The 21,882-nt window shown below is 45.4% G+C and overlaps 8 non-coding genes across 8 annotated transcripts; all 8 read right to left on the reverse strand.

The window, feature by feature from the left end:
- Positions 1 to 1,817: 1,817 nt before the first annotated feature.
- LOC130329100 (U2 spliceosomal RNA) lies at positions 1,818 to 2,008 on the reverse strand. The gene has a single exon (XR_008872912.1). It is a non-coding gene; the product is annotated as a U2 spliceosomal RNA (small nuclear RNA).
- Positions 2,009 to 4,103: 2,095 nt separating this feature from the next.
- Positions 4,104 to 4,294, reverse strand: LOC130329105 (U2 spliceosomal RNA). Its single transcript, XR_008872916.1, has one exon. It is a non-coding gene; the product is annotated as a U2 spliceosomal RNA (small nuclear RNA).
- Positions 4,295 to 6,371: 2,077 nt separating this feature from the next.
- On the reverse strand, positions 6,372 to 6,562 carry LOC130329106 (U2 spliceosomal RNA). The gene has a single exon (XR_008872917.1). It is a non-coding gene; the product is annotated as a U2 spliceosomal RNA (small nuclear RNA).
- Positions 6,563 to 8,644: 2,082 nt separating this feature from the next.
- On the reverse strand, positions 8,645 to 8,835 carry LOC130329107 (U2 spliceosomal RNA). The gene has a single exon (XR_008872918.1). It is a non-coding gene; the product is annotated as a U2 spliceosomal RNA (small nuclear RNA).
- A 4,940-nt stretch (positions 8,836 to 13,775) lies between these two features.
- On the reverse strand, positions 13,776 to 13,966 carry LOC130329109 (U2 spliceosomal RNA). Its single transcript, XR_008872919.1, has one exon. It is a non-coding gene; the product is annotated as a U2 spliceosomal RNA (small nuclear RNA).
- A 2,068-nt stretch (positions 13,967 to 16,034) lies between these two features.
- LOC130329101 (U2 spliceosomal RNA) lies at positions 16,035 to 16,225 on the reverse strand. The gene has a single exon (XR_008872913.1). It is a non-coding gene; the product is annotated as a U2 spliceosomal RNA (small nuclear RNA).
- A 2,075-nt stretch (positions 16,226 to 18,300) lies between these two features.
- Positions 18,301 to 18,491, reverse strand: LOC130329104 (U2 spliceosomal RNA). The gene has a single exon (XR_008872915.1). It is a non-coding gene; the product is annotated as a U2 spliceosomal RNA (small nuclear RNA).
- Positions 18,492 to 20,584: 2,093 nt separating this feature from the next.
- LOC130329103 (U2 spliceosomal RNA) lies at positions 20,585 to 20,775 on the reverse strand. Its single transcript, XR_008872914.1, has one exon. It is a non-coding gene; the product is annotated as a U2 spliceosomal RNA (small nuclear RNA).
- Between the last annotated feature and the right edge of the window lie 1,107 nt (positions 20,776 to 21,882).

The raw sequence follows: 21,882 nt of genomic DNA on the forward strand, positions 1-21,882 counted from the left end.
GGGCTTAGGATCTGCATAGGAAACACACACACAAGCACACACCTACCTTTGTTGCCTGCAGATGCCTCCTTGGCTGTCCCCAAACGGTATCAAACCAACACCCACGGGAAGCTGTAAGCATAGAGGACATGCCTGCACCCCATTGGACTTACCTGTGTGGGTTAAACCCGGGTTATTTGACAACCTATGGCGGTGATGGTTCTGCTCAGGCAGAGCAGTGCTGATGCTCCTCATAAAGCTGTCGCTGCTGTGAAGGTTCTAGGTGACATCACAAATCCCTATGGTTACATACACAACAAAGCTGGGTTGTTGTTGTTTACACTCTGCAAGGCCTGTGGAAGTGAGTGACATCATAGCACTGTAGTTCTGAGGGTTCTAGATGGATGCAACAATCTCCTGTTGCTTCTATGAAGGCCATAATAGACGACATCACCAAACAGCTCCATAGTCACATACACAGCAAAGGAGAGATGTTGTTTACACCTAGTGATGTCAGTGGTATTGAGTGACATCACAGCACAGTGCTAAGGCTCCTGGGCCTGGACACAGCAGCGGCTGCAATATCTCAACGGAGAATACGTTTATATATATGTGTGTGTGTGCGCGTATATATATATATATATATATATATATATATATATATATATATATTTCTCCGCCGAAATCACTTTTAAACCCATTTCCACCTTTTTTTCCCTTCTCTTCCTCTTACTTTTTTTTCACGTTTTTTTACGTTTTTCTCCTTTTCGCCTCTTTTCTGGGCGTATTATTCTTCTTTTTCTTCTTTTTTTTCGTCTAATGCATACCCCATCAGTGCAGCAATGCTTATTCAATACCGCCAGCAGATGGAGACACTGGGGGATAATTTTCTAAGGATTTATACTGATTTTTCCTGTCTGAATTTGTCGCACAGAAAGTTGCAGGCCAAATATGTGTGACATTTCTGCGACTTTAGCTTCTAGAGCATTTTTACAACATTATACATAGGTGCTGAATACATAAAAAGCGACTGTTCAGCGACAGACAAGTCGCATCGGCTGAAAGTAGGCCAGAATGTCAGTCCATGTTGGAGCAGGTTTAGATACAGTCTAAAGTATAGATCTCAAAGTCTGTGCACAGAATTTAGCAAGGGCCTCGCACCTTCTGATGCATCAGGTAGGTGCACAATAGCATAGCCTAACCCTCTGTACTTTGGTCTATATTGATGCGGGACATAGACAGCCAGCTGATGACCAATCCATTAGTGCAATGGATGGCTGGAAGCATTTGTCTTTGCCTTTGCAATACCACAGAAGCAATGCATGGTCAATGTACAGCAATGACACACCTGTGTGAACAGCCAGGAGACCCCCCCCCCCCCATGTTATGTTACATAGTTACATAGTTAGTACGGTCGAAAAAAGACATATGTCCATCAAGTTCAACCAGGGAATTAAGGGGTAGGGGTGTGGCGCGATATTGGGGAAGGGATGAGATTTTATATTTCTTCATAAGCATTAATCTTATTTTGTCAATTAGGAACATTCAGCACCCACCCGCTATCAAGGCAGCTGCCTATCATGTCATGCCCTACCTGCACAGGTGTGCTGGCTACTCAAATGATCCAATTAAGGAGGCCATTTAGTCAGCAGCAGCAGAAGTCCTGTGCCTGGACGCTCCAACAGCGGCCAGACACAAGCAGAAGCAGAAGCAGCAGCAGCAGCACCACCTTTTGTTTTTTGGCTGCAGCAGCAGCAAGGCCCACAGGGCTGGCTAGCTGGCTAGCCAGCAAGCAGGTAGCAATGAAAGTAGGAATCTTTCTTTTTAACCCTGTAAGGGGGTGGTGCACTGTACCCGAAGATACTGCCATATCGGGTCAATGCATAGGGCGACGGAAGCAAGCTTCGAAATCGGCCCCCGTTCTCAAAAATCCATTTAATATATGGTCCCCAGATAGGGGACGTATCAGATATTAAACTGATAAGAACAGATACTACACTTGATCTTAGCCAAAAGGCCGAGAAGCGATAACCGTGAAAGGGGCGGGCCCAACAAGGTGCCCTTCATGGGCACTATCACTGCTTGCTGTCAGGGAGGCTGCCAGACAATTTTCCATGCACACTCTGGGCTGGGGGGCAGTCAACCACCAGTACACACAGCAGAACCTAAACCCATACCATTATTGCTAAGCAGCAAGACAGGGGCCCATTGCACTCCCACGGGGCCTTTTTAAATGCAATCCATAACCCGGATTTGCCAGGAACCCTTCTTACTCCTCCTACTTGCATGTGACACTGGGCTTAGGATCTGCATAGGAAACACACACACAAGCACACACCTACCTTTGTTGCCTGCAGATGCCTCCTTGGCTGTCCCCAAACGGTATCAAACCAACACCCACGGGAAGCTGTAAGCATAGAGGACATGCCTGCACCCCATTGGACTTACCTGTGTGGGTTAAACCCGGGTTATTTGACAACCTATGGCGGTGATGGTTCTGCTCAGGCAGAGCAGTGCTGATGCTCCTCATAAAGCTGTCGCTGCTGTGAAGGTTCTAGGTGACATCACAAATCCCTATGGTTACATACACAACAAAGCTGGGTTGTTGTTGTTTACACTCTGCAAGGCCTGTGGAAGTGAGTGACATCATAGCACTGTAGTTCTGAGGGTTCTAGATGGATGCAACAATCTCCTGTTGCTTCTATGAAGGCCATAATAGACGACATCACCAAACAGCTCCATAGTCACATACACAGCAAAGGAGAGATGTTGTTTACACCTAGTGATGTCAGTGGTATTGAGTGACATCACAGCACAGTGCTAAGGCTCCTGGGCCTGGACACAGCAGCGGCTGCAATATCTCAACGGAGAATACGTTATATATATATGTGTGTGTGTGCGCGTATATATATATATATATATATATATATATATATATATATATATATTTCTCCGCCGAAATCACTTTTAAACCCATTTCCACCTTTTTTTCCCTTCTCTTCCTCTTACTTTTTTTTCACGTTTTTTTACGTTTTTCTCCTTTTCGCCTCTTTTCTGGGCGTATTATTCTTCTTTTTCTTCTTTTTTTTCGTCTAATGCATACCCCATCAGTGCAGCAATGCTTATTCAATACCGCCAGCAGATGGAGACACTGGGGGATAATTTTCTAAGGATTTATACTGATTTTTCCTGTCTGAATTTGTCGCACAGAAAGTTGCAGGCCAAATATGTGTGACATTTCTGCGACTTTAGCTTCTAGAGCATTTTTACAACATTATACATAGGTGCTGAATACATAAAAAGCGACTGTTCAGCGACAGACAAGTCGCATCGGCTGAAAGTAGGCCAGAATGTCAGTCCATGTTGGAGCAGGTTTAGATACAGTCTAAAGTATAGATCTCAAAGTCTGTGCACAGAATTTAGCAAGGGCCTCGCACCTTCTGATGCATCAGGTAGGTGCACAATAGCATAGCCTAACCCTCTGTACTTTGGTCTATATTGATGCGGGACATAGACAGCCAGCTGATGACCAATCCATTAGTGCAATGGATGGCTGGAAGCATTTGTCTTTGCCTTTGCAATACCACAGAAGCAATGCATGGTCAATGTACAGCAATGACACACCTGTGTGAACAGCCAGGAGACCCCCCCCCCCCCCCCCATGTTATGTTACATAGTTACATAGTTAGTACGGTCGAAAAAAGACATATGTCCATCAAGTTCAACCAGGGAATTAAGGGGTAGGGGTGTGGCGCGATATTGGGGAAGGGATGAGATTTTATATTTCTTCATAAGCATTAATCTTATTTTGTCAATTAGGAACATTCAGCACCCACCCGCTATCAAGGCAGCTGCCTATCATGTCATGCCCTACCTGCACAGGTGTGCTGGCTACTCAAATGATCCAATTAAGGAGGCCATTTAGTCAGCAGCAGCAGAAGTCCTGTGCCTGGACGCTCCAACAGCGGCCAGACACAAGCAGAAGCAGAAGCAGCAGAAGCAGCAGCAGCACCACCTTTTGTTTTTTGGCTGCAGCAGCAGCAAGGCCCACAGGGCTGGCTAGCTGGCTAGCCAGCAAGCAGGTAGCAATGAAAGTAGGAATCTTTCTTTTTAACCCTGTAAGGGGGTGGTGCACTGTACCCGAAGATACTGCCATATCGGGTCAATGCATAGGGCGACGGAAGCAAGCTTCGAAATCGGCCCCCGTTCTCAAAAATCCATTTAATATATGGTCCCCAGATAGGGGACGTATCAGATATTAAACTGATAAGAACAGATACTACACTTGATCTTAGCCAAAAGGCCGAGAAGCGATAACCGTGAAAGGGGCGGGCCCAACAAGGTGCCCTTCATGGGCACTATCACTGCTTGCTGTCAGGGAGGCTGCCAGACAATTTTCCATGCACACTCTGGGCTGGGGGGCAGTCAACCACCAGTACACACAGCAGAACCTAAACCCATACCATTATTGCTAAGCAGCAAGACAGGGGCCCATTGCACTCCCACGGGGCCTTTTTAAATGCAATCCATAACCCGGATTTGCCAGGAACCCTTCTTACTCCTCCTACTTGCATGTGACACTGGGCTTAGGATCTGCATAGGAAACACACACACAAGCACACACCTACCTTTGTTGCCTGCAGATGCCTCCTTGGCTGTCCCCAAACGGTATCAAACCAACACCCACGGGAAGCTGTAAGCATAGAGGACATGCCTGCACCCCATTGGACTTACCTGTGTGGGTTAAACCCGGGTTATTTGACAACCTATGGCGGTGATGGTTCTGCTCAGGCAGAGCAGTGCTGATGCTCCTCATAAAGCTGTCGCTGCTGTGAAGGTTCTAGGTGACATCACAAATCCCTATGGTTACATACACAACAAAGCTGGGTTGTTGTTGTTTACACTCTGCAAGGCCTGTGGAAGTGAGTGACATCATAGCACTGTAGTTCTGAGGGTTCTAGATGGATGCAACAATCTCCTGTTGCTTCTATGAAGGCCATAATAGACGACATCACCAAACAGCTCCATAGTCACATACACAGCAAAGGAGAGATGTTGTTTACACCTAGTGATGTCAGTGGTATTGAGTGACATCACAGCACAGTGCTAAGGCTCCTGGGCCTGGACACAGCAGCGGCTGCAATATCTCAACGGAGAATACGTTTATATATATGTGTGTGTGTGCGCGTATATATACATATATATATATATATATATATATATTTCTCCGCCGAAATCACTTTTAAACCCATTTCCACCTTTTTTTCCCTTCTCTTCCTCTTACTTTTTTTTCACGTTTTTTTACGTTTTTCTCCTTTTCGCCTCTTTTCTGGGCGTATTATTCTTCTTTTTCTTCTTTTTTTTCGTCTAATGCATACCCCATCAGTGCAGCAATGCTTATTCAATACCGCCAGCAGATGGAGACACTGGGGGATAATTTTCTAAGGATTTATACTGATTTTTCCTGTCTGAATTTGTCGCACAGAAAGTTGCAGGCCAAATATGTGTGACATTTCTGCGACTTTAGCTTCTAGAGCATTTTTACAACATTATACATAGGTGCTGAATACATAAAAAGCGACTGTTCAGCGACAGACAAGTCGCATCGGCTGAAAGTAGGCCAGAATGTCAGTCCATGTTGGAGCAGGTTTAGATACAGTCTAAAGTATAGATCTCAAAGTCTGTGCACAGAATTTAGCAAGGGCCTCGCACCTTCTGATGCATCAGGTAGGTGCACAATAGCATAGCCTAACCCTCTGTACTTTGGTCTATATTGATGCGGGACATAGACAGCCAGCTGATGACCAATCCATTAGTGCAATGGATGGCTGGAAGCATTTGTCTTTGCCTTTGCAATACCACAGAAGCAATGCATGGTCAATGTACAGCAATGACACACCTGTGTGAACAGCCAGGAGACCCCCCCCCCCCCCCCATGTTATGTTACATAGTTACATAGTTAGTACGGTCGAAAAAAGACATATGTCCATCAAGTTCAACCAGGGAATTAAGGGGTAGGGGTGTGGCGCGATATTGGGGAAGGGATGAGATTTTATATTTCTTCATAAGCATTAATCTTATTTTGTCAATTAGGAACATTCAGCACCCACCCGCTATCAAGGCAGCTGCCTATCATGTCATGCCCTACCTGCACAGGTGTGCTGGCTACTCAAATGATCCAATTAAGGAGGCCATTTAGTCAGCAGCAGCAGAAGTCCTGTGCCTGGACGCTCCAACAGCGGCCAGACACAAGCAGAAGCAGAAGCAGCAGCAGCAGCACCACCTTTTGTTTTTTGGCTGCAGCAGCAGCAAGGCCCACAGGGCTGGCTAGCTGGCTAGCCAGCAAGCAGGTAGCAATGAAAGTAGGAATCTTTCTTTTTAACCCTGTAAGGGGGTGGTGCACTGTACCCGAAGATACTGCCATATCGGGTCAATGCATAGGGCGACGGAAGCAAGCTTCGAAATCGGCCCCCGTTCTCAAAAATCCATTTAATATATGGTCCCCAGATAGGGGACGTATCAGATATTAAACTGATAAGAACAGATACTACACTTGATCTTAGCCAAAAGGCCGAGAAGCGATAACCGTGAAAGGGGCGGGCCCAACAAGGTGCCCTTCATGGGCACTATCACTGCTTGCTGTCAGGGAGGCTGCCAGACAATTTTCCATGCACACTCTGGGCTGGGGGGCAGTCAACCACCAGTACACACAGCAGAACCTAAACCCATACCATTATTGCTAAGCAGCAAGACAGGGGCCCATTGCACTCCCACGGGGCCTTTTTAAATGCAATCCATAACCCGGATTTGCCAGGAACCCTTCTTACTCCTCCTACTTGCATGTGACACTGGGCTTAGGATCTGCATAGGAAACACACACACAAGCACACACCTACCTTTGTTGCCTGCAGATGCCTCCTTGGCTGTCCCCAAACGGTATCAAACCAACACCCACGGGAAGCTGTAAGCATAGAGGACATGCCTGCACCCCATTGGACTTACCTGTGTGGGTTAAACCTGGGTTATTTGACAACCTATGGCGGTGATGGTTCTGCTCAGGCAGAGCAGTGCTGATGCTCCTCATAAAGCTGTCGCTGCTGTGAAGGTTCTAGGTGACATCACAAATCCCTATGGTTACATACACAACAAAGCTGGGTTGTTGTTGTTTACACTCTGCAAGGCCTGTGGAAGTGAGTGACATCATAGCACTGTAGTTCTGAGGGTTCTAGATGGATGCAACAATCTCCTGTTGCTTCTATGAAGGCCATAATAGACGACATCACCAAACAGCTCCATAGTCACATACACAGCAAAGGAGAGATGTTGTTTACACCTAGTGATGTCAGTGGTATTGAGTGACATCACAGCACAGTGCTAAGGCTCCTGGGCCTGGACACAGCAGCGGCTGCAATATCTCAACGGGGAATACGTTTATATATATGTGTGTGTGTGCGCGTATATATATATATATATATATATATATATATATATATATATATTTCTCCGCCGAAATCACTTTTAAACCCATTTCCACCTTTTTTTCCCTTCTCTTCCTCTTACTTTTTTTTCACGTTTTTTTACGTTTTTCTCCTTTTCGCCTCTTTTCTGGGCGTATTATTCTTCTTTTTCTTCTTTTTTTTCGTCTAATGCATACCTCATCAGTGCAGCAATGCTTATTCAATACCGCCAGCAGATGGAGACACTGGGGGATAATTTTCTAAGGATTTATACTGATTTTTCCTGTCTGAATTTGTCGCACAGAAAGTTGCAGGCCAAATATGTGTGACATTTCTGCGACTTTAGCTTCTAGAGCATTTTTACAACATTATACATAGGTGCTGAATACATAAAAAGCGACTGTTCAGCGACAGACAAGTCGCATCGGCTGAAAGTAGGCCAGAATGTCAGTCCATGTTGGAGCAGGTTTAGATACAGTCTAAAGTATAGATCTCAAAGTCTGTGCACAGAATTTAGCAAGGGCCTCGCACCTTCTGATGCATCAGGTAGGTGCACAATAGCATAGCCTAACCCTCTGTACTTTGGTCTATATTGATGCGGGACATAGACAGCCAGCTGATGACCAATCCATTAGTGCAATGGATGGCTGGAAGCATTTGTCTTTGCCTTTGCAATACCACAGAAGCAATGCATGGTCAATGTACAGCAATGACACACCTGTGTGAACAGCCAGGAGACCCCCCCCCCCCCATGTTATGTTACATAGTTACATAGTTAGTACGGTCGAAAAAAGACATATGTCCATCAAGTTCAACCAGGGAATTAAGGGGTAGGGGTGTGGCGCGATATTGGGGAAGGGATGAGATTTTATATTTCTTCATAAGCATTAATCTTATTTTGTCAATTAGGAACATTCAGCACCCACCCGCTATCAAGGCAGCTGCCTATCATGTCATGCCCTACCTGCACAGGTGTGCTGGCTACTCAAATGATCCAATTAAGGAGGCCATTTAGTCAGCAGCAGCAGAAGTCCTGTGCCTGGACGCTCCAACAGCGGCCAGACACAAGCAGAAGCAGCAGAAGCAGCAGCAGCACCACCTTTTGTTTTTTGGCTGCAGCAGCAGCAAGGCCCACAGGGCTGGCTAGCTGGCTAGCCAGCAAGCAGGTAGCAATGAAAGTAGGAATCTTTCTTTTTAACCCTGTAAGGGGGTGGTGCACTGTACCCGAAGATACTGCCATATCGGGTCAATGCATAGGGCGACGGAAGCAAGCTTCGAAATCGGCCCCCGTTCTCAAAAATCCATTTAATATATGGTCCCCAGATAGGGGACGTATCAGATATTAAACTGATAAGAACAGATACTACACTTGATCTTAGCCAAAAGGCCGAGAAGCGATAACCGTGAAAGGGGCGGGCCCAACAAGGTGCCCTTCATGGGCACTATCACTGCTTGCTGTCAGGGAGGCTGCCAGACAATTTTCCATGCACACTCTGGGCTGGGGGGCAGTCAACCACCAGTACACACAGCAGAACCTAAACCCATACCATTATTGCTAAGCAGCAAGACAGGGGCCCATTGCACTCCCACGGGGCCTTTTTAAATGCAATCCATAACCCGGATTTGCCAGGAACCCTTCTTACTCCTCCTACTTGCATGTGACACTGGGCTTAGGATCTGCATAGGAAACACACACACAAGCACACACCTACCTTTGTTGCCTGCAGATGCCTCCTTGGCTGTCCCCAAACGGTATCAAACCAACACCCACGGGAAGCTGTAAGCATAGAGGACATGCCTGCACCCCATTGGACTTACCTGTGTGGGTTAAACCCGGGTTATTTGACAACCTATGGCGGTGATGGTTCTGCTCAGGCAGAGCAGTGCTGATGCTCCTCATAAAGCTGTCGCTGCTGTGAAGGTTCTAGGTGACATCACAAATCCCTATGGTTACATACACAACAAAGCTGGGTTGTTGTTGTTTACACTCTGCAAGGCCTGTGGAAGTGAGTGACATCATAGCACTGTAGTTCTGAGGGTTCTAGATGGATGCAACAATCTCCTGTTGCTTCTATGAAGGCCATAATAGACGACATCACCAAACAGCTCCATAGTCACATACACAGCAAAGGAGAGATGTTGTTTACACCTATTGATGTCAGTGGTATTGAGTGACATCACAGCACAGTGCTAAGGCTCCTGGGCCTGGACACAGCAGCGGCTGCAATATCTCAACGGAGAATACGTTTATATATATGTGTGTGTGTGCGCGTATATATATATATATATATATATATATATATATATATATATATTTCTCCGCCGAAATCACTTTTAAACCCATTTCGAACTTTTTTTCCCTTCTCTTCCTCTTACTTTTTTTTCACATTTTTTTACGTTTTTCTCCTTTTCGCCTCTTTTCTGGGCGTATTATTCTTCTTTTTCTTCTTTTTTTTCGTCTAATGCATACCCCATCAGTGCAGCAATGCTTATTCAATACCACCAGCAGATGGAGACACTGGGGGATAATTTTCTAAGGATTTATACTGATTTTTCCTGTCTGAATTTGTCGCACAGAAAGTTGCAGGCCAAATATGTGTGACATTTCTGCGACTTTAGCTTCTAGAGCATTTTTACAACATTATACATAGGTGCTGAATACATAAAAAGCGACTGTTCAGCGACAGACAAGTCGCATCGGCTGAAAGTAGGCCAGAATGTCAGTCCATGTTGGAGCAGGTTTAGATACAGTCTAAAGTATAGATCTCAAAGTCTGTGCACAGAATTTAGCAAGGGCCTCGCACCTTCTGATGCATCAGGTAGGTGCACAATAGCATAGCCTAACCCTCTGTACTTTGGTCTATATTGATGCGGGACATAGACAGCCAGCTGATGACCAATCCATTAGTGCAATGGATGGCTGGAAGCATTTGTCTTTGCCTTTGCAATACCACAGAAGCAATGCATGGTCAATGTACAGCAATGACACACCTGTGTGAACAGCCAGGAGACCCCCCCCCCCCATGTTATGTTACATAGTTACATAGTTGAAGAGTATAGGATTACTCAGCTCACCCTTTCAGCCAGACGCCTGTCGCACGGCACCGTGTGAACCAACACCAGGATAGCAATGAAGAAATAGATGGTCCAGCGCAGGATAACGTGCAATAAAAGCCAAAATTTATTGTAGATTCAAGCCATAGGACAGCAGGACACAAGGTAACGCGTTTCAGCCGGAAAAACCAGCCTTATTCATACAAAGATACAAAAGAAATGGCCATTCTTTTATGGGAAGTGGTGGAGGGGAACACCCAGGTGAACACCTGGTGTAATCACGCCCACCAGATCCCGTAGTAGAAATACAAAGACATGTGTATACATATAGAAATAAACACAGTTTAAAATACTGACAACAAACATTTTTTGAGATATAGCTATATAAAAATTAATATAATAATAGATATATAGAAATGGCCCAAACTGGTTACAGGTATGTAAATTTCTCTAATATACAAATATAACAGAAGGTATAAATTTCCAAATATATTGTATGGGCATATGTAGTATATACAAAAGTATACAGATGTGAATTACAATAACCATAAAACCATTAGAAAGGAGAGGCATTGAGAGACATGGGGTCGTAATCGTGGACATGGATGTCATAAATAGTTTCAATTGCATATTCATAATGAAAAATTTATTTAAATATTAGTAATGTAAAATCACATCCTGTCTACGGTTAAGGCCCTTGGGAAATCTACAGTCTAATTCCATAATCCAATAGACCTCGCGGTCTAACAATTTTTGTCTGAAATCACCCCCTCTTTTAGGTGGAATAACTTTTTCAATTCCGCATAAGATCATGGAAGAATAATCTCCCTGGTGTACTCGAGCACAGTGCTGGGATACCATTGATGTGTGTCGGGAGTTAAAATGGGCAATGTCTGAGATGTGCTTCCTGGTCCTAGTTTTGAGGGAATTGGAGGTGCATCCAACATATTGGAGTTTGCAGATAGTACAGGAGAACATGTAAATGACATGCATAGTATTGCAATTTATATATTGTTGTATTTTATATTTTTTTCCAGTGGAATAAGAACTAAATTCTACAACACTGTGCATGAATTTACAACAAATGCATATTTTATGTCCACATTTGTATGAGCCCTTGGTGGTAAGCCATGTTTGTGCAGTGGGCCTGGTGCTTGTGAAAAGACTCGGGGATAATTTTTGTCCCAAGGTGGGAGCTTTTCTAGAGACACATCTGTAGCCTGAGTCCATAATGGAACTGTATAATGGATCACCTGTAATAATAGGTATATATTTGTGGACTAGGCGACAGATGGTATTATAATCACTGCTGTATTGGGTGACAAACATGACTGGCTTTTTGCTTTTTTGTAATTGCTGTGGTGAATTTTCCGGTATAACTGTGCTACTAGACTCTGGATTGTTATGTACTATAGGGGCAGAGGAAATTAATTGGGAACGATTTTTGTTTAGTGCAATTTGCCTCGCTCTCTCTATGCTCCATTTTGGATAACCTCTGCATCTAAGACGTGCCTCAATAATGTCCGCCTCCCTGTGAAAGAGCTCCAATGAAGAGCAATTTCTTCTAGCTCTTATCATCTCCCCCACGGGAAGATTGCGGATCACGTGGGGGGGATGGCAAGATGAGGAATGCAAAATCGTGTTAGATGCTGATTCTTTACGAAATGTGGTGGTAACAATGGATTTAGAGACATGATCGCCCTTCAGGTAAAGATCCAAAAAGGAAATGGTGCTTGTACTAAAGGAGACTGTAAATTTAAGTCCTATCTGATTGTCATTCAAGAATTGAGTGAAGGTGTCATCTGCCGCCACATCGGACCCCCAGATAAACAGGAGGTCATCAATGTAGCGGCCATACCACCGAATGCAATTAAAAAAAGGATTGTTGGGGGCGAAAAGAATCCCCTTCTCCCACCAACACATATATATGTTGGCGAGAGAAGGGGAGAATTTCGCCCCCATAGCAGCTCCGGTGACCTGCAGGTAGTATACATCGTCAAACATGAAATAATTATGAGAAAGTAAAAATTCGACACATATGACAATGTATTCCTGGAGGTGACTGGGGTATTGTGAGTATGTAGACAGAAACCATGTTAATGCAGTGACTGCTTTGTCATGGGGAATAACTGAATATAATGCAGAGACATCTGCCGTGACCCATGAAAAATTAGATCCCCATTCAATTTGACTAAAAGCGGCCAGTACATGTTTAGTGTCCCTCAAAAAACCAGGCATGGTGACAACAAGGGGTTGAAGTAAGGTGTCAATCCATGAACACAATCTTTCATTCAAAGAAGAGATGCCAGACACTGGGGGATAATTTTCTAAGGATTTATACTGATTTTTCCTGTCTGAATTTGTCGCACAGAAAGTTGCAGGCCAAATATGTGTGACATTTCTGCGACTTTAGCTTCTAGAGCATTTTTACAACATTATACATAGGTGCTGAATACATAAAAAGCGACTGTTCAGCGACAGACAAGTCGCATCGGCTGAAAGTAGGCCAGAATGTCAGTCCATGTTGGAGCAGGTTTAGATACAGTCTAAAGTATAGATCTCAAAGTCTGTGCACAGAATTTAGCAAGGGCCTCGCACCTTCTGATGCATCAGGTAGGTGCACAATAGCATAGCCTAACCCTCTGTACTTTGGTCTATATTGATGCGGGACATAGACAGCCAGCTGATGACCAATCCATTAGTGCAATGGATGGCTGGAAGCATTTGTCTTTGCCTTTGCAATACCACAGAAGCAATGCATGGTCAATGTACAGCAATGACACACCTGTGTGAACAGCCAGGAGACCCCCCCCCCCCCCCCCATGTTATGTTACATAGTTACATAGTTAGTACGGTCGAAAAAAGACATATGTCCATCAAGTTCAACCAGGGAATTAAGGGGTAGGGGTGTGGCGCGATATTGGGGAAGGGATGAGATTTTATATTTCTTCATAAGCATTAATCTTATTTTGTCAATTAGGAACATTCAGCACCCACCCGCTATCAAGGCAGCTGCCTATCATGTCATGCCCTACCTGCACAGGTGTGCTGGCTACTCAAATGATCCAATTAAGGAGGCCATTTAGTCAGCAGCAGCAGAAGTCCTGTGCCTGGACGCTCCAACAGCGGCCAGACACAAGCAGAAGCAGAAGCAGCAGAAGCAGCAGCAGCACCACCTTTTGTTTTTTGGCTGCAGCAGCAGCAAGGCCCACAGGGCTGGCTAGCTGGCTAGCCAGCAAGCAGGTAGCAATGAAAGTAGGAATCTTTCTTTTTAACCCTGTAAGGGGGTGGTGCACTGTACCCGAAGATACTGCCATATCGGGTCAATGCATAGGGCGACGGAAGCAAGCTTCGAAATCGGCCCCCGTTCTCAAAAATCCATTTAATATATGGTCCCCAGATAGGGGACGTATCAGATATTAAACTGATAAGAACAGATACTACACTTGATCTTAGCCAAAAGGCCGAGAAGCGATAACCGTGAAAGGGGCGGGCCCAACAAGGTGCCCTTCATGGGCACTATCACTGCTTGCTGTCAGGGAGGCTGCCAGACAATTATCCATGCACACTCTGGGCTGGGGGGCAGTCAACCACCAGTACACACAGCAGAACCTAAACCCATACCATTATTGCTAAGCAGCAAGACAGGGGCCCATTGCACTCCCACGGGGCCTTTTTAAATGCAATCCATAACCCGGATTTGCCAGGAACCCTTCTTACTCCTCCTACTTGCATGTGACACTGGGCTTAGGATCTGCATAGGAAACACACACACAAGCACACACCTACCTTTGTTGCCTGCAGATGCCTCCTTGGCTGTCCCCAAACGGTATCAAACCAACACCCACGGGAAGCTGTAAGCATAGAGGACATGCCTGCACCCCATTGGACTTACCTGTGTGGGTTAAACCCGGGTTATTTGACAACCTATGGCGGTGATGGTTCTGCTCAGGCAGAGCAGTGCTGATGCTCCTCATAAAGCTGTCGCTGCTGTGAAGGTTCTAGGTGACATCACAAATCCCTATGGTTACATACACAACAAAGCTGGGTTGTTGTTGTTTACACTCTGCAAGGCCTGTGGAAGTGAGTGACATCATAGCACTGTAGTTCTGAGGGTTCTAGATGGATGCAACAATCTCCTGTTGCTTCTATGAAGGCCATAATAGACGACATCACCAAACAGCTCCATAGTCACATACACAGCAAAGGAGAGATGTTGTTTACACCTAGTGATGTCAGTGGTATTGAGTGACATCACAGCACAGTGCTAAGGCTCCTGGGCCTGGACACAGCAGCGGCTGCAATATCTCAACGGAGAATACGTTTATATATATGTGTGTGTGTGCGCGTATATATATATATATATATATATTTCTCCGCCGAAATCACTTTTAAACCCATTTCCACCTTTTTTTCCCTTCTCTTCCTCTTACTTTTTTTTCACGTTTTTTTACGTTTTTCTCCTTTTCGCCTCTTTTCTGGGCGTATTATTCTTCTTTTTCTTCTTTTTTTTCGTCTAATGCATACCCCATCAGTGCAGCAATGCTTATTCAATACCGCCAGCAGATGGAGACACTGGGGGATAATTTTCTAAGGATTTATACTGATTTTTCCTGTCTGAATTTGTCGCACAGAAAGTTGCAGGCCAAATATGTGTGACATTTCTGCGACTTTAGCTTCTAGAGCATTTTTACAACATTATACATAGGTGCTGAATACATAAAAAGCGACTGTTCAGCGACAGACAAGTCGCATCGGCTGAAAGTAGGCCAGAATGTCAGTCCATGTTGGAGCAGGTTTAGATACAGTCTAAAGTATAGATCTCAAAGTCTGTGCACAGAATTTAGCAAGGGCCTCGCACCTTCTGATGCATCAGGTAGGTGCACAATAGCATAGCCTAACCCTCTGTACTTTGGTCTATATTGATGCGGGACATAGACAGCCAGCTGATGACCAATCCATTAGTGCAATGGATGGCTGGAAGCATTTGTCTTTGCCTTTGCAATACCACAGAAGCAATGCATGGTCAATGTACAGCAATGACACACCTGTGTGAACAGCCAGGAGACCCCCCCCCCCCCATGTTATGTTACATAGTTACATAGTTAGTACGGTCGAAAAAAGACATATGTCCATCAAGTTCAACCAGGGAATTAAGGGGTAGGGGTGTGGCGCGATATTGGGGAAGGGATGAGATTTTATATTTCTTCATAAGCATTAATCTTATTTTGTCAATTAGGAACATTCAGCACCCACCCGCTATCAAGGCAGCTGCCTATCATGTCATGCCCTACCTGCACAGGTGTGCTGGCTACTCAAATGATCCAATTAAGGAGGCCATTTAGTCAGCAGCAGCAGAAGTCCTGTGCCTGGACGCTCCAACAGCGGCCAGACACAAGCAGAAGCAGAAGCAGCAGAAGCAGCAGCAGCACCACCTTTTGTTTTTTGGCTGCAGCAGCAGCAAGGCCCACAGGGCTGGCTAGCTGGCTAGCCAGCAAGCAGGTAGCAATGAAAGTAGGAATCTTTCTTTTTAACCCTGTAAGGGGGTGGTGCACTGTACCCGAAGATACTGCCATATCGGGTCAATGCATAGGGCGACGGAAGCAAGCTTCGAAATCGGCCCCCGTTCTCAAAAATCCATTTAATATATGGTCCCCAGATAGGGGACGTATCAGATATTAAACTGATAAGAACAGATACTACACTTGATCTTAGCCAAAAGGCCGAGAAGCGATAACCGTGAAAGGGGCGGGCCCAACAAGGTGCCCTTCATGGGCACTATCACTGCTTGCTGTCAGGGAGGCTGCCAGACAATTTTCCATGCACACTCTGGGCTGGGGGGCAGTCAACCACCAGTACACACAGCAGAACCTAAACCCATACCATTATTGCTAAGCAGCAAGACAGGGGCCCATTGCACTCCCACGGGGCCTTTTTAAATGCAATCCATAACCCGGATTTGCCAGGAACCCTTCTTACTCCTCCTACTTGCATGTGACACTGGGCTTAGGATCTGCATAGGAAACACACACACAAGCACACACCTACCTTTGTTGCCTGCAGATGCCTCCTTGGCTGTCCCCAAACGGTATCAAACCAACACCCACGGGAAGCTGTAAGCATAGAGGACATGCCTGCACCCCATTGGACTTACCTGTGTGGGTTAAACCCGGGTTATTTGACAACCTATGGCGGTGATGGTTCTGCTCAGGCAGAGCAGTGCTGATGCTCCTCATAAAGCTGTCGCTGCTGTGAAGGTTCTAGGTGACATCACAAATCCCTATGGTTACATACACAACAAAGCTGGGTTGTTGTTGTTTACACTCTGCAAGGCCTGTGGAAGTGAGTGACATCATAGCACTGTAGTTCTGAGGGTTCTAGATGGATGCAACAATCTCCTGTTGCTTCTATGAAGGCCATAATAGACGACATCACCAAACAGCTCCATAGTCACATACACAGCAAAGGAGAGATGTTGTTTACACCTAGTGATGTCAGTGGTATTGAGTGACATCACAGCACAGTGCTAAGGCTCCTGGGCCTGGACACAGCAGCGGCTGCAATATCTCAACGGAGAATACGTTTATATATATGTGTGTGTGTGCGCGTATATATATATATATATATATATTTCTCCGCCGAAATCACTTTTAAACCCATTTCCACCTTTTTTTCCCTTCTCTTCCTCTTACTTTTTTTTCACGTTTTTTTACGTTTTTCTCCTTTTCGCCTCTTTTCTGGGCGTATTATTCTTCTTTTTCTTCTTTTTTTTCGTCTAATGCATACCCCATCAGTGCAGCAATGCTTATTCAATACCGCCAGCAGATGGAGACACTGGGGGATAATTTTCTAAGGATTTATACTGATTTTTCCTGTCTGAATTTGTCGCACAGAAAGTTGCAGGCCAAATATGTGTGACATTTCTGCGACTTTAGCTTCTAGAGCATTTTTACAACATTATACATAGGTGCTGAATACATAAAAGCGACTGTTCAGCGACAGACAAGTCGCATCGGCTGAAAGTAGGCCAGAATGTCAGTCCATGTTGGAGCAGGTTTAGATACAGTCTAAAGTATAGATCTCAAAGTCTGTGCACAGAATTTAGCAAGGGCCTCGCACCTTCTGATGCATCAGGTAGGTGCACAATAGCATAGCCTAACCCTCTGTACTTTGGTCTATATTGATGCGGGACATAGACAGCCAGCTGATGACCAATCCATTAGTGCAATGGATGGCTGGAAGCATTTGTCTTTGCCTTTGCAATACCACAGAAGCAATGCATGGTCAATGTACAGCAATGACACACCTGTGTGAACAGCCAGGAGACCCCCCCCCCCCCATGTTATGTTACATAGTTACATAGTTAGTACGGTCGAAAAAAGACATATGTCCATCAAGTTCAACCAGGGAATTAAGGGGTAGGGGTGTGGCGCGATATTGGGGAAGGGATGAGATTTTATATTTCTTCATAAGCATTAATCTTATTTTGTCAATTAGGAACATTCAGCACCCACCCGCTATCAAGGCAGCTGCCTATCATGTCATGCCCTACCTGCACAGGTGTGCTGGCTACTCAAATGATCCAATTAAGGAGGCCATTTAGTCAGCAGCAGCAGAAGTCCTGTGCCTGGACGCTCCAACAGCGGCCAGACACAAGCAGAAGCAGAAGCAGCAGAAGCAGCAGCAGCACCACCTTTTGTTTTTTGGCTGCAGCAGCAGCAAGGCCCACAGGGCTGGCTAGCTGGCTAGCTGGCTAGCCAGCAAGCAGGTAGCAATGAAAGTAGGAATCTTTCTTTTTAACCCTGTAAGGGGGTGGTGCACTGTACCCGAAGATACTGCCATATCGGGTCAATGCATAGGGCGACGGAAGAAAGCTTCGAAATCGGCCCCCGTTCTCAAAAATCCATTTAATATATGGTCCCCAGATAGGGGACGTATCAGATATTAAACTGATAAGAACAGATACTACACTTGATCTTAGCCAAAAGGCCGAGAAGCGATAACCGTGAAAGGGGCGGGCCCAACAAGGTGCCCTTCATGGGCACTATCACTGCTTGCTGTCAGGGAGGCTGCCAGACAATTTTCCATGCACACTCTGGGCTGGGGGGCAGTCAACCACCAGTACACACAGCAGAACCTAAACCCATACCATTATTGCTAAGCAGCAAGACAGGGGCCCATTGCACTCCCACGGGGCCTTTTTAAATGCAATCCATAACCCGGATTTGCCAGGAACCCTTCTTACTCCTCCTACTTGCATGTGACACTGGGCTTAGGATCTGCATAGGAAACACACACACAAGCACACACCTACCTTTGTTGCCTGCAGATGCCTCCTTGGCTGTCCCCAAACGGTATCAAACCAACACCCACGGGAAGCTGTAAGCATAGAGGACATGCCTGCACCCCATTGGACTTACCTGTGTGGGTTAAACCCGGGTTATTTGACAACCTATGGCGGTGATGGTTCTGCTCAGGCAGAGCAGTGCTGATGCTCCTCATAAAGCTGTCGCTGCTGTGAAGGTTCTAGGTGACATCACAAATCCCTATGGTTACATACACAACAAAGCTGGGTTGTTGTTGTTTACACTCTGCAAGGCCTGTGGAAGTGAGTGACATCATAGCACTGTAGTTCTGAGGGTTCTAGATGGATGCAACAATCTCCTGTTGCTTCTATGAAGGCCATAATAGACGACATCACCAAACAGCTCCATAGTCACATACACAGCAAAGGAGAGATGTTGTTTACACCTAGTGATGTCAGTGGTATTGAGTGACATCACAGCACAGTGCTAAGGCTCCTGGGCCTGGACACAGCAGCGGCTGCAATATCTCAACGGAGAATACGTTTATATATATGTGTGTGTGTGCGCGTATATATATATATATATATATATATATATATATATATATATATTTCTCCGCCGAAATCACTTTTAAACCCATTTCCACCTTTTCTTCCCTTCTCTTCCTCTTACTTTTTTTTCACGTTTTTTTACGTTTTTCTCCTTTTCGCCTCTTTTCTGGGCGTATTATTCTTCTTTTTCTTCTTTTTTTTCGTCTAATGCATACCCCATCAGTGCAGCAATGCTTATTCAATACCGCCAGCAGATGGAGACACTGGGGGATAATTTTCTAAGGATTTATACTGATTTTTCCTGTCTGAATTTGTCGCACAGAAAGTTGCAGGCCAAATATGTGTGACATTTCTGCGACTTTAGCTTCTAGAGCATTTTTACAACATTATACATAGGTGCTGAATACATAAAAAGCGACTGTTCAGCGACAGACAAGTCGCATCGGCTGAAAGTAGGCCAGAATGTCAGTCCATGTTGGAGCAGGTTTAGATACAGTCTAAAGTATAGATCTCAAAGTCTGTGCACAGAATTTAGCAAGGGCCTCGCACCTTCTGATGCATCAGGTAGGTGCACAGTAGCATAGCCTAACCCTCTGTACTTTGGTCTATATTGATGCGGGACATAGACAGCCAGCTGATGACCAATCCATTAGTGCAATGGATGGCTGGAAGCATTTGTCTTTGCCTTTGCAATACCACAGAAGCAATGCATGGTCAATGTACAGCAATGACACACCTGTGTGAACAGCCAGGAGACCCCCCCCCCCCCCATGTTATGTTACATAGTTACATAGTTAGTACGGTCGAAAAAAGACATATGTCCATCAAGTTCAACCAGGGAATTAAGGGGTAGGGGTGTGGCGCGATATTGGGGAAGGGATGAGATTTTATATTTCTTCATAAGCATTAATCTTATTTTGTCAATTAGGAACATTCAGCACCCACCCGCTATCAAGGCAGCTGCCTATCATGTCATGCCCTACCTGCACAGGTGTGCTGGCTACTCAAATGATCCAATTAAGGAGGCCATTTAGTCAGCAGCAGCAGAAGTCCTGTGCCTGGACGCTCCAACAGCGGCCAGACACAAGCAGAAGCAGAAGCAGCAGAAGCAGCAGCAGCACCACCTTTTGTTTTTTGGCTGCAGCAGCAGCAAGGCCCACAGGGCTGGCTGGCTAGCTGGCTAGCCAGCAAGCAGGTAGCAATGAAAGTAGGAATCTTTCTTTTTAACCCTGTAAGGGGGTGGTGCACTGTACCCGAAGATACTGCCATATCGGGTCAATGCATAGGGCGACGGAAGCAAGCTTCGAAATCGGCCCCCGTTCTCAAAAATCCATTTAATATATGGTCCCCAGATAGGGGACGTATCAGATATTAAACTGATAAGAACAGATACTACACTTGATCTTAGCCAAAAGGCCGAGAAGCGATAACCGTGAAAGGGGCGGGCCCAACAAGGTGCCCTTCATGGGCACTATCACTGCTTGCTGTCAGGGAGGCTGCCAGACAATTTTCCATGCACACTCTGGGCTGGGGGGCAGTCAACCACCAGTACACACAGCAGAACCTAAACCCATACCATTATTGCTAAGCAGCAAGACAGGGGCCCATTGCACTCCCACGGGGCCTTTTTAAATGCAATCCATAACCCGGATTTGCCAGGAACCCTTCTTACTCCTCCTACTTGCATGTGACACTGGGCTTAGGATCTGCATAGGAAACACACACACAAGCACACACCTACCTTTGTTGCCTGCAGATGCCTCCTTGGCTGTCCCCAAACGGTATCAAACCAACACCCACGGGAAGCTGTAAGCATAGAGGACATGCCTGCACCCCATTGGACTTACCTGTGTGGGTTAAACCCGGGTTATTTGACAACCTATGGCGGTGATGGTTCTGCTCAGGCAGAGCAGTGCTGATGCTCCTCATAAAGCTGTCGCTGCTGTGAAGGTTCTAGGTGACATCACAAATCCCTATGGTTACATACACAACAAAGCTGGGTTGTTGTTGTTTACACTCTGCAAGGCCTGTGGAAGTGAGTGACATCATAGCACTGTAGTTCTGAGGGTTCTAGATGGATGCAACAATCTCCTGTTGCTTCTATGAAGGCCATAATAGACGACATCACCAAACAGCTCCATAGTCACATACACAGCAAAGGAGAGATGTTGTTTACACCTAGTGATGTCAGTGGTATTGAGTGACATCACAGCACAGTGCTAAGGCTCCTGGGCCTGGACACAGCAGCGGCTGCAATATCTCAACGGAGAATACGTTTATATATATGTGTGTGTGTGCGCGTATATATATATATATATATATATATATATATATATATATATATATATATCTCCGCCGAAATCACTTTTAAACCCATTTCCACCTTTTTTTCCCTTCTCTTCCTCTTACTTTTTTTTCACGTTTTTTTACGTTTTTCTCCTTTTCGCCTCTTTTCTGGGCGTATTATTCTTCTTTTTCTTCTTTTTTTTCGTCTAATGCATACCCCATCAGTGCAGCAATGCTTATTCAATACCG

This window comes from Hyla sarda, unplaced genomic scaffold, assembly GCF_029499605.1.
Source record: "Hyla sarda isolate aHylSar1 unplaced genomic scaffold, aHylSar1.hap1 scaffold_3156, whole genome shotgun sequence".
NCBI classification, from domain to species: Eukaryota; Metazoa; Chordata; class Amphibia; order Anura; family Hylidae; genus Hyla; species Hyla sarda.